The following is an 11766-nucleotide window of genomic DNA, read 5'->3' as shown; positions in this document are numbered from 1 at the left end:
AGCAGCCCCTGCGGAAAACTAAGGTCTGTTAAAAGAAGGGTGCGGTGGGGCGCCGCCACCCTGAGGGAAGGACATTTCCTCCCGGAGAGGTTTGAAACTCGCTGCAGCACCACCGCCTTGCTCTCCCTGGGGCTGCCAATCTAGCAGGTGAACCGTGAGAACACAAAGGAATGAATAATGGCGTGCGAAACGCCGAAAGCCGGGCTCCGCAAGTCCAGCATCTCCCTACACCTCCAGCCACTCCCACCCGTCCTTGGAGGAGACACCTGCCCCACAGCCCGGCCCGCTTCGGGGAAGTCTTGCGGGATGATGGGCAGGAAGGGCCGCTGATAGCCCCGGGCGGGTAGACAGGCGGGAGGGGCCACACTCCCAGCAGCCCGAGTTGCTGGCGGGGAGCTCCCGGGCGTGCGCGGAGCGAACACGAGCGAGCGAACAGCCGCGTCCCAGAGCCGCCCGCGACGGGCCGGGTGGGCGTGACGCCATGACGCAAGGCACGCGGGCGGTGCGCAGGGGCGGGGCGGGGGCGGGAGGAAGGAGTGGGAGGAGGGGGCGGAGACAGCGGGGGCTGAGGGAGGGGGAGAATGGCAGTTGCGGCGCTGGTTCCCGGGAACAGCAGTCAAGACAGAACTGCGGAGGAGGAGTCCGGGAAAGCGGCAGTCTGGACCCCTCCTCTCCGTTCCCCCCGCCCCAGCACAGAGGCGCCTTGGCGGGTCTGAGGAACCCTCCTCCGTACTTCCTTTGGCTGCTGCCGCCGCCAGGAGATGGGCCTGCTCGCCCGCAGCCCTGCGCCCGGCGTCTCCCTGAGGAGTTGAAGGTACGGGCGGGTACGGGGGGAAGCTGCGCCCGGGAGCCAGAGGGCAGGGGCGGCTCCAGTTTCCGACACGGGGCGCTCCGGCTGCTACCCTTGCGCCCCTCCCCGGGACGGAAATGGATTCGGAAATCCCACGGGAAAGGCGCCCCTGCTCGTGCTCGGCGCGGGGCCGGGGCGGCCCGGGGGTCAGGCCTCGGGCTGGTTCCGCGTCCCCGGCTTGGCCCCGACGCTGGCGTTCCCTCGGCCGCGCGGGCGGAGGGAAGGCGTGGGATACGCCCCGGGCTCTGTCCTCCTGGCCCGAGCAGTCTGGGGCGAGGGCGGCCGACCCGGCGGTGTTGTGACGGGCGGAGGCGGCGCTCTCCTCCTCACTTCCCCAGCCCCTGGAGCAGGCGACGCGGAGGGCGGCCGCGGCGGGGAGGTGGCGGGGGCGGAGCGCATTCCTGATGGGTGAAATCGGCTCTAACGGGACTGATTTCCGGGCCTCGCTGCAAATTTGGAGCCGGGGCCAGCGCCCCCCACCCCCTGCGGCTGGAGGCCTCGGGGAAAAGAGAGGCAGGCACTGGGGAACGTTCATCCGGGGGACTGCCACCCCCTGCAAAAGCAGAAATTAAACAGACGAAAAATGGTGGGGTCTTGGGGTGAAGTATGTCTTAAGAGGGGTCCTCCAGGGTTGTCTCCCTCACACTAAACCTTCAGGGAGTTCTCATTCTTCATCCAGCCAGTAATGCCACTATTTTTAATTTCCAGTTTTTCCTATCATTTGGCTTCCCCTCTGCCGTTGCCCTCCCCCCCCACCCTTTTCATTAATGGGAAGAAGGAAAATAAGTTCAGGGTTCATTAACCTCGCGACAAAGGGCAGTAAATAAAAGAGGGGAGAGAATGGTTAAAGCTACATATGGGAGAAAGAAAGGTCTTATTTTTTTCCCATTAGCTCTTGAAGGTAGAAATACACGAACGATGTTTTATTCTGGTTAATATTTACTATTCAAAATGTTGCGGAACGTCCTGTTGGGTGGACGTTGGAAAGAACAGCATTTAAATGCCTCTGCAGTTTTCACACCCAGGTGTTGGCTGCAAACGCTAGTATTAAATGTTAGTAAACGGTGGAGGAATAAAGCAATCCTTTCCTCTGATCGGTTGCCTTAAAATGTGATTTTTCCTTAGCGTTCCACTTTTCTTTTCTTTTTTTGGTAGTAACATGGCTGTCTTTTTATTTATACGTATGTATTTTTTATTTTAACCTAATTCCTTGACCTTTTTTGTTATGTGAAGTCTGACGGTATGCCCAAGTTTCATTTTCGGTTTTGCCATTAACCATCTTAATGAGCATCTTTATGAGTCAAACTGTTATTACCGTATTGGCTTGTTTATGCTTCCTTAACACCCAACTGTCAGAACTGAATCAAAATGTAAATATTTCTATTTAGAAAATGGCGATGATCTATTGTTGACGCTTATTTTCAAATGTTCTTTGCTTGCTATATGCAATTCCATGGTAAAGATCTAGAATTAAGTCTTGGGACCTAAACCACATTATGCAACAACAACAACAAAAACCCTTTTTATTTGTTAGTTTTATTCCTCTTTTATTGTATACAGTGTAACTGAAATTTAAATTTCATGTGTCCTCAAAAACTATTTTAATGTCACCACAAGGTGTCTTTCTGAGGAAAAAATTACATTTGGCAACTAATGTTAGTGTAGTTTTTCAATATCTGTGACTTCCAAGAGGATTCCAGTAAGATTAACTTTTAAAACTGTAACATTATTTTAGGAATTGAAACACAACTCAATTTTTAGTCTCCAGATAGTAGCTACTTGAAATATTGTTGTTTCGTTTGAATGACGCCTCAGTTGAGCATTAGAGTTTATATAAAGAACGGTCCATTTTACTGTCTTCAGTATTGGAATTTTTTAAATTTTGGTGGTGATTTGTAGAATTTTGGGTGCCTTTTTACTTGGTTAAATGAAACTGTTTTTTTCTAACATATGAAAGATACTAAGATTATTGTCTGTTTTTAAAGCTACTTCAGCATTTTAGTGGAAAATAAATGCACTTCACACATTTGAAATAGAGGAAGTCATAAGGTCATATTTTTGCAGTTGTGAATTAAGACACTTGGGGTCGCCTCTCTTCAATGGGATCAGATTGAAAGATATTATTCTCACGGGGTTGTTAGATGGAATTAAATATAGGTAATTTAAAACAAACTCTTTTTATCATTTGAAAGACTCTCTTGTATATTATGGCAGGTTCTGATTTTATCCTTAACACTTCCTTAGATTTATCACAGAAATTCTTTGGTTTCTAATCATCCCTGCCCACACTGCCCCACCCCCCACCCCCACAATCTGGAGGGCGCTGAGGATTGAAAAACGTAGTTTTCTGAATTTTTCAAGGAGGAGAAGGAAGACAAGTATTTGTGATAACACGTCAAAATCCCTGGTCAGGTGCTGGGCAGAGAGTAAGCTAGGGATAAATTTTGTTGCATTTATATCTGAATTGCCTCTTTCTATTTCTTCCCTACTCAGGTTATAAAGGAAATCTTAGAGAATTGTTATTTGTTTTTCTGATGCTTCTAACAAGTGACAGTTGATTGTCAAATGCAGGCTGGTTTCGTGTTAAGCTTTATGATCTTTTATCATTTAAGGCCCATGTAAAAATTAGGCCATTTTAGGCTGAAGGCCAAAAAAAGGTTGAATTTCGAAATTTATATTTGATTATATTGGCATTGTGTTTGGCAAACTAGCACTAGTAGTTTAATGATGGTCTGAAAGGACCCATGGTCGTACATGAAGTACTTTAGCTTAAAGGTTTTGGTTTGATCTTGTTTTGAGCAAAACGTTAATCTGATTACTTATGGAGATCACCTAAATTTTCCTTAGGTGATTTTTTTTCTCCAGTCAGGAGTAATTATTATTTTTCTTTGGCTTTTTAATTTTTAAGTCATGAGGTACCAGCTTTTGTTAGTTTTGTATAACCCTGAAACAACTATATATATAACCACACCTGCACAGCTAAAGACTGTGGGATACTGTTCCTTTGCTAAACACATCTGTATTTCAGATGACGGTAGAAAAAAGGCAGTGAAATCATTTTGGGTGTTTAAAACTTGGATACTTCGTTCGTTTCTCAATAGCTGTCATATGTCAGTAATACTTTCTGTATTAAACTGAGAAAAATTAGCACCTTTTGGTAAAGTAGTTTTTGCTTGTATTGCTCTCTTTGTAGCTGTCAATAAAACCTGAACAATTAATTTGTTTATTAATGACATTTTCTCGAAAGCTAGGATATTAGCCTAAAAAGCATTATACATTCTTGTTCTATTGATGTTACCTACTATTTTCTTTCAAAAGTCATTTACTTGAGAAATGCTACTTGCTAATTTGTTTTTGAAGTCCTTCTTGGTAGAGTTTCCTTTTTTGTGTGTGAGTATACCAGCACTTTTTTTTTAACATCTTTATTGGAGTAAATTGCTTTACAATGTTGTGTTAGTTTCTGCTGTACAACAAAGTGAATCAGCTATATGTATACATATATCCCCATATCCCCTCCCTCTTTCGTCTCCCTCCCACCCCTCTAGGTGGTCACAAAGCACTGAGCTGATCTCCCTGTGCTATGCGGCTGCTTCCCACTAGCCATCTGTTTTACATCTGGTAGTGTATATATGTCTGTGCCACTCTCTCACTTCGTCCTACCTTCCCCTTCCCCCTCCCCGGGTAGAGTTTTCTTCTGTGAAATCCTCAGTAGGATAAAACTAATAAGGAGTTGTTTTACCCCTCAAATAAATTTGTGCGTTGAATTTTGAAGCAAAATCCTCAGAAATCACCCTAGTTTGTTTAAGCCGAAAAGAAACTTCAAAACTCAGTCTTGGGTTCAAAAAAACTGAACTTAGCCCCTTAAAATTATGTACACTTAACATTTTCGACCTCTGTCCTCCTCTGGAGACCCCTGAAAGTATAAACAGCCCTGCTGTAATGTGAATAGCAAGCAAGGTTGCCAGTTGTAGAGACTTCTGGTAGAGATGAGCCGTAGGAGGGAGCAAACTAGTTAGAGGGAAGGAACAAGAAACCAGGAGAAGCTATAGGGAGTGAGATAGTGTTAAGCTTCCAGATGAATCGTATATAGCATAATAATATAACTAATGTATCACAAAAGTAGATGGCCATTACTATAAATCTGCTGATGATTTATATTTTGTGATTTCTAAGTCAGGTATTGGCATTTGCTCCCCAAATGGTGAAGTACTCTAAGTTATTCTTATGCATATGAGATAATACATATGAAATGTGCAGTAGAAGTGTAGGAGATAATGTAAACTGTATGATGCCAGGGACCATAATCTTTGTTCACTCTTAAGGTCTCAGCACTTAGCATAAGGCTTGACAATGATAGGTGTTGGATAAGTATTTGCTAATTGAATAAAGTTATGTATTGTAATGTAACTATTTCATAACTCTCTCTATAGCAGGGCTATCTAATAGAAATATAATGTAAGTCATAAATTAATTTAAGATTTCCTGTTAGCCACATTAAAAGTGAAAAGAAACAGGTGAAATTAATTTTCATAATATATTTTATTTAATGCAACATATACAAAACATTATTGTCTCAGCATGTATTAGTGAATGACTTTACATTCTTTTATTCATACCAAGTCTTCAATCCACCATGTGGTTAACACTGGACAGCACAGCTCTAGGAGTATTTTGTATGAAATGTTTTTTCCTTTCCACAGAAATTCTTTAGTCTTTTTTGATAGTCTCTTCTTTTGTCTTTTTTGATAGTCTCTTTCTAACATGTCTTTTGAGTCCGAATACAGAAGCACATATGTCATTGAATTGGAATTACTGAGTTGGATTGAAAGTCAGGATACCTGACTTCTTTCGTTTGTACAACTTTGCCAAAATGACTCTGCCTCACTCTCTTTCCCTGTCTGTAAAATGAGGGAGAATGTGCTATCATCTGTTTCATTTGATTAGTATAAATTATGTCTTTGAAACACTCTTAACTACTCAGACAAGACTATTACAAAATAGATTTTTAAATTATTAGTAACTTGTCATAGCAAATCTCAGTATAAAAACAGAAGGAAAAAGTACCCACGAGACTACTGGTGCGGAGGTCCTGTTACCTCCCACACTGGAATAAGTTACAATGAATGAATCAATACACGATGCTCCTGTAACATTGAGTCAGGAGAGATGACTAGGTCTGCTCCAGAACCAGATTTTAAACCTCTGATCTATTTAAATATTGCCTTAACTAATTTATCCTTCAGTTTTTGTTTGCATGAATAACCTACACTTCTTACATAGGCATCCTTAAATCAAAATCATGAAATAAGGTCCTTTGGGAAGAGAGGGTGGGGACTGATTAAGTGCATTTAAGTGGGGGAAAATAAAGCAAACATTTAGAAAAGTCTGTCATCACATCCTATAGTACAGGATATGTACTATATAGCACAATAACTGATTCTTTTATCCAAACCAGGGGTTGCAGTGGTTACCTGGTAAGCAGTTACACATAGCCAAATATAGCTAAATCAAATACGTAGCCAAATCAAATAGGTATCTCCTTATGGCCATATCCTTTCATTAAACATAATAATAATAGTAACTTTTAAAAAATTATAGATGAACATCCTTTGGCTTTTTGCATAAACATAACACACTTTACTGATGACCTTAGTAAAAATTTCTGGAGTCATATAGTAGATTGTGTGGTGGCCCTCAAAAAGATGTTCACATACTAATCTCTGGAACCTGTGAATGATACCTTATTTGAAAAAAGAGTCTTTGCAGATGTAGTTAAGGATCTTGAGATGAGGAGATCATCCCAAGTTATCTGAGGGGTCCAAAATTCAATGGCAAGTTGTCCTTATAAGGGAAAAGCAGAGGGAAATTACAGATAGACAGAAGAGGGGAAGATGCACAGAAGAGGTGGAGGCAATGTGAGGCATGGAGGCAGAGACTGGAGTGATGTGGCCACGAGCCAAGGAATGCTTGTAATCACCAGAAGCTGGAAGAAGCAAAGAACAGATTCTCCTGAACCCCCAAAGGGATCGTAACACTGCTGGATTTGAGGCTTTTACCTTCCAGAACTGTGAGAAAATAAATTTCTGTTGTCTTAAGTCACCCACTTTGTAGTAAGTTGTTAACAGGAAACTAATATACAGTCAAAAGTAAAAAGATCTGTGCTTACCTTTGTTTTATATCATGCATTGTGACTCTCAGAGACCAGACAGCCCTTCCTTTAGAATTCTTATCCATTCTGAGAAGTATCAGAGGAAGTGTCTTAATACTCTCAAGTCTGAACAGGCCTAAGAAATAGCTTATATCATGTAAGATACACTGTTATTGTCTCTCAGGTCGTTCTTAAGATACAGTTTATATTTAGGGGAGGGGGCAAGTGTAATACTGATGGGATAGACCAAGAGGTTTTGTCTCATGAGGGTGTGATTCCTTCCACCTTCCCTATCTCCTTTACTGGAGCCTCCTCTTCTACCCTATAACTTAAAGTTGGAATGCCACAGGGCTCAGTCCTTACCCTTCTTTATTTATTCCTCTGGGGACTTCATCCATGCTTGTGATTATACCCACCATTGGTATAACAACTCTTCCCAAAATTTTATCTCTAAGCCAGACTTTTTTCCTGAACTCCATGCCTGTCATGTGGGTATTTGGCTGTACATTCTCACCTAAGATTTAAAGGCATCTCAAACTTAAATGTCTGAAAATGAACCCCTGCTCTTAGCTCCTCCCAGAACTTGTTCTTTTCACAGCCTTCTCCATTTCAGTGGACAGCAGTTTCAGCCTTCTGGTTAATCAGGGCAAAATCCTCTTGGAATCCATCAGGAAATTCTGTCAGTTCTAGTTTCAAAAGATATCCTTATGCCCATCATCATCTCTCTCCTAGAGTATTGCAGTAGCCTTTAAACTGTTCTCCATGTTACTGTCCTTACTTCTTTCTTCTCATTCTATTCTTAACACTAGAATTATCCTTTAAAATTATTCAGATTCTAAACTGTCTCTGTTTAGAAGCCCCCTAAGTTTGCCCATCTCGCTTAGGATAAAAGCCATAGTTCTTACAGTGGTCTATAAAGCCATACACAACCTGGTCCCATAACGTTCTGACCTATCTCGTATATTCTTTGTTTTGCTCATTTCCCTCTGGCCACATTCTGGCCTCTAGGCTATTCCTTGAACATACCAGGCACATTCCTACCTTAAGGCTTTGCAGTGGCTGTTGCCTTTGCCTTGGATGCTCTTTCCTCAGATTTCCTCATGGCTAGCTCCCTTCAAGTCTTAGTTTAAATGTCATCTTTTCAGTAAGCTCTGATCACCCTTTAAAAAATTGTAATCAGTGCCACACGTACACACACTCTTGATTACCTTTACTCTGCTTAACTTTTTTCCCACATTCTAGCAAAGAATCACAGTAAAATATTTAAGTGAAGTATTTAGAAAATTGTAAACTTCTATATAAAAGTATGAAACAATTTTTAGTAGTTTATCTATAATTACTGACCTAGAATGATTTGTGGAAATAAGGTAGGTGTTGGGCCTTGAAAGAAGAGTAGGACTTCAAATAAGCAGAGCAGAGAACGTGGAAAAGAGTATTCAGGCAGAGACAAAGACATAGGAAACATCACGGAGGTGAAACTATGTTTTGTTGGTATATTTAACAAGTAGACCAGTTGGCTAGAGTGTGTTTTTATGTAGGAGAATGGTGAGAGACTAAGGTAAGATTGCGGAATGCCATGTAAAGCTTAAAGTTTGTTTACCTGTGGGAAGCAAATGGATGTTTGTAAGCAGAACTTAACAAAAGACCAACGTGATAATTCAGAAACCAGGTGATTAATGAAGGTCTTGTGGAGGAAGTAAAGTAGTAGAAAGAGGACTGAGACTTTGGCTCTGCCACATTAGCTGTATGGATAAATCAAATAATCTCCAGACCAGCACTATCCAATAGAACTTTCTGCAGTGATGGAAACATTCCAGACCTGCACTGTCCAGTATGGTAGCCAGTGGCCACATAATGGCTGTAGAGTATTTGAAATGTGACTAGTGTAACTGAGGAACTGGAGTTTAATTTTTTTAATTTTAATTAATTTAAACTTAAATAGTCTCATATGGCTAGTGATGATACATTCGACTGAGTAGCTCTAGAATACAGTTTTCTCACTTATAAAATGTAAGGTTAGATTGGAACATTAGTGGCACTAGAAGGATAGGTTCCACAGCCAAATAAAGATGCAGTGTTCTGAGAAAAGCAAATGGGTATCTAGCTAGCAGATGCACCTGTGCATGACTAGTATTTGTGAAACAGTTCCAGGTTTGTATCCTTTTCATTTTTTGTATCTCCATGACTTATTTGAGATCCCCTCTGTCTCTTGATTGCTGATTTTTTAAATTGGTCTTCAGGTTGATGCTTCCTATAGTTAAATATCTAATACATCTAATTTAATAGTATGTTTTATAATTATAGTTAAATCTATCTTGTTTCTTTTGAATTCTTAATGAGAAAGCCATAACAATGAAAAACCTTTATGATTGTTTACCTGTTGTGTAATTCTTACCTAGATTCTTCTGCTTTCCTTAGAAAATACTCCCTTACTTGTTTTCTTCCCCTATAAAATTAAGAAATATTTCATTTGTATTTCAGTTTTGATTTTATTTTCGGGGGACATATTTAGAGAGAAGCTCTGAATGCTGTGTATCCAAAGGAAAATAGACACATGTTGCTTATTGTGCCTCTTGTTTCCCAAGAGATATTGTTCCTTCTGAGAATTACTTTATCATTTGAAGAAAGTGTTAAAAATAGCTTTTAGAACTTATAATCAAATAGCTTTTCCAGCCTGTGCCCTACCTAGTTATGTACATACGTCATAAAATAAAGCACGCGCGCACACACACACACACACACTCTCTCTCTCTCTCTCTCTCTCTCTCCCCCTCTCTCTCTCTCTCTCTCTCTCTCTCTCTCTGATTTACCCTAACCAGAGGTTTCCGCTTCCCCCACCCCTCATGTTCTTTAGGAGAAAGAGACAAATGAAATTCCAAAATTGGAGAGGCAGGATACTGCTGTTATCAATACTTTTTATTAAAAAAAACAAACAAAAAACAACTTCTAGAAAAAATGGTCAGGACAAAATTAGCCCAAACATTTAATATTTGTAATTGTCCAAATAGTAGAATTATTCAGATTAGTGATGAAACTGGTAAAATTCAGTTTGCAAAGATAATACTCATTACACTGGATTTACTAAGACCAAAGAGTATACCAACACTGTAGAGAATTTGCAGATATTTTTAAAAGAACAGAAAGAAATATAAATTGTCCACTTTTAACCCTAGAGTATGGTATGTATTACAGCTGTCTATATATTTGTATATTAGAATCATAGTCTTTCAGAACTAAGGGGCCTTAGACATTACCTCATCCAATCACTTTAGCTTTCAAATAAGGAAGTTGAAATTCAAAAAGTAGACAGACTTGACTAATATCAGACTAGGTTAATATTTCCCTTCTGTTGATGTATAGCAATGAGTATTTTAACCAGTTCAAAAAATTTTTTTTGACAGTTGGATATCTTTTTTAAACCTATTTAAAAATTTTTTCATGTCTCTGGGCCCTCTTATACCCATCGTTTTGCACTGTGCTTTTCCTACCTTCTCCTGATTGGTGTATTGTTTGCCCTTCTGAACAAAGAGTGCCTGGAATGGGCTAGTCAAAATGTTTTAAATCTTTTTTCTTTAATTGGAAAATGGAATGAATAATGCTTTTTCTTTCTGCAGCAGATTTTTTTTTTTTTTTTTTTTTTGTGGTACACAGGCCTCTCACTGCTGTGGCCTCTCCCGCCACGGAGCACAGGCTCCGGACGCGCAGGCTCAGTGGCCATGGCTCACAGGCCCAGCCGCTCCTCGGCATGTGGGATCCTCCCGGACCAGGGCACGAACCCGTGTCCCCTGCATTGGCAGGCGGACTCTCAACCACTGTGCCACCAGGGAAGCCCCAGCAGCTTATTTTTGTAGTGGATTGAGTAATGAGTATTATTTGTAATGAGTATTATTAAAACCACGTAGTACCATTCTCTTCTACCTCCCAAACAAGAATAGGCTTAAATAGATAAATGTAGCAGGTGTATGTTTGTGAAGATGTTTAAGAACTATCTTTTTGGGGAGGCTTTGTGGCATATGGGAATAGTTTATTCTGAACTTTTAGTTTATGTTTCTAGGCGATCATAGGAATTATGTTAAGGATAGAGCTCAAGGTAGTATATTTGAGTCTTGATAAGCATTCACTTTCCAAAAAACTTGCTGGAAACTGATAGGTGCCTATGTTAATGCTCTGTTGAGTTACCTCCACCTCCCCCATATATAAAAGTAGTTAAGTTGAAATTATTTACCCCATTTTCAATATTAGACCACTTGTCATAGGTCTGTAGCTATATAAACATAACAAGGCTGAAAACTATATTTATGTTGGAGAAATTTGTGTACTATAATGATGTATTCCAAACTTGCAAATGGCTAACTATTCTGATGACATTAGACAAGCCATTTCAGAGCCAACAGTTTGTTTCATTTTATTTCTAACCTTAAGCATGATAATCTCTTTTTAAACAGTTTTATCCAGTAAATGGTTCAGTTACATTTGTGCCATCTCCTCAGATATTTGTAATAGTTATAGCTAATATTTGTTAAGTGATTAATATGTCATACTGATGCTGGATTCTTTATATATTTTATTTAATCCTAGTAATAATCTTGTGGACTGTAGGTTATTTATTATTCCTATTTTACAGTTGAGTAAACCATCTTAGTAATTTAATGCAATGTCACACAGCTAGCTAATAAGTGTCAGAATCTGAACTTGAACCCAAACTTTGTGACTCCAAAGTCTGTGCTTTACGGTCTGAATAAAAAGATGCTATCATTACCCCATATTT

The 11766-nt window shown here is 40.3% G+C and overlaps 1 protein-coding gene across 2 annotated transcripts in view; it reads left to right on the top strand.

Annotated features, from left to right (window-relative positions):
• Nucleotides 1-575: 575 nt before the first annotated feature.
• The window catches only part of RNF19A (ring finger protein 19A, RBR E3 ubiquitin protein ligase), a 61408-nt gene continuing 50217 nt past the window's right edge, over nt 576-11766 (top strand). For both annotated transcript variants that reach the window (XM_060287180.1, XM_030862998.2), the window contains exon 1: nt 576-814. The gene's annotated coding sequence lies outside the window, so the exon portion shown is untranslated. The remainder of the gene's footprint in view (nt 815-11766) is intronic.

Source organism: Globicephala melas, chromosome 17 (assembly GCF_963455315.2).
Source record: "Globicephala melas chromosome 17, mGloMel1.2, whole genome shotgun sequence".
Taxonomy (NCBI): domain Eukaryota; kingdom Metazoa; phylum Chordata; class Mammalia; order Artiodactyla; family Delphinidae; genus Globicephala; species Globicephala melas.
Note: the sequence above shows the minus strand (reverse complement) of the source record. Positions and strands in the feature narration are given on the sequence as shown.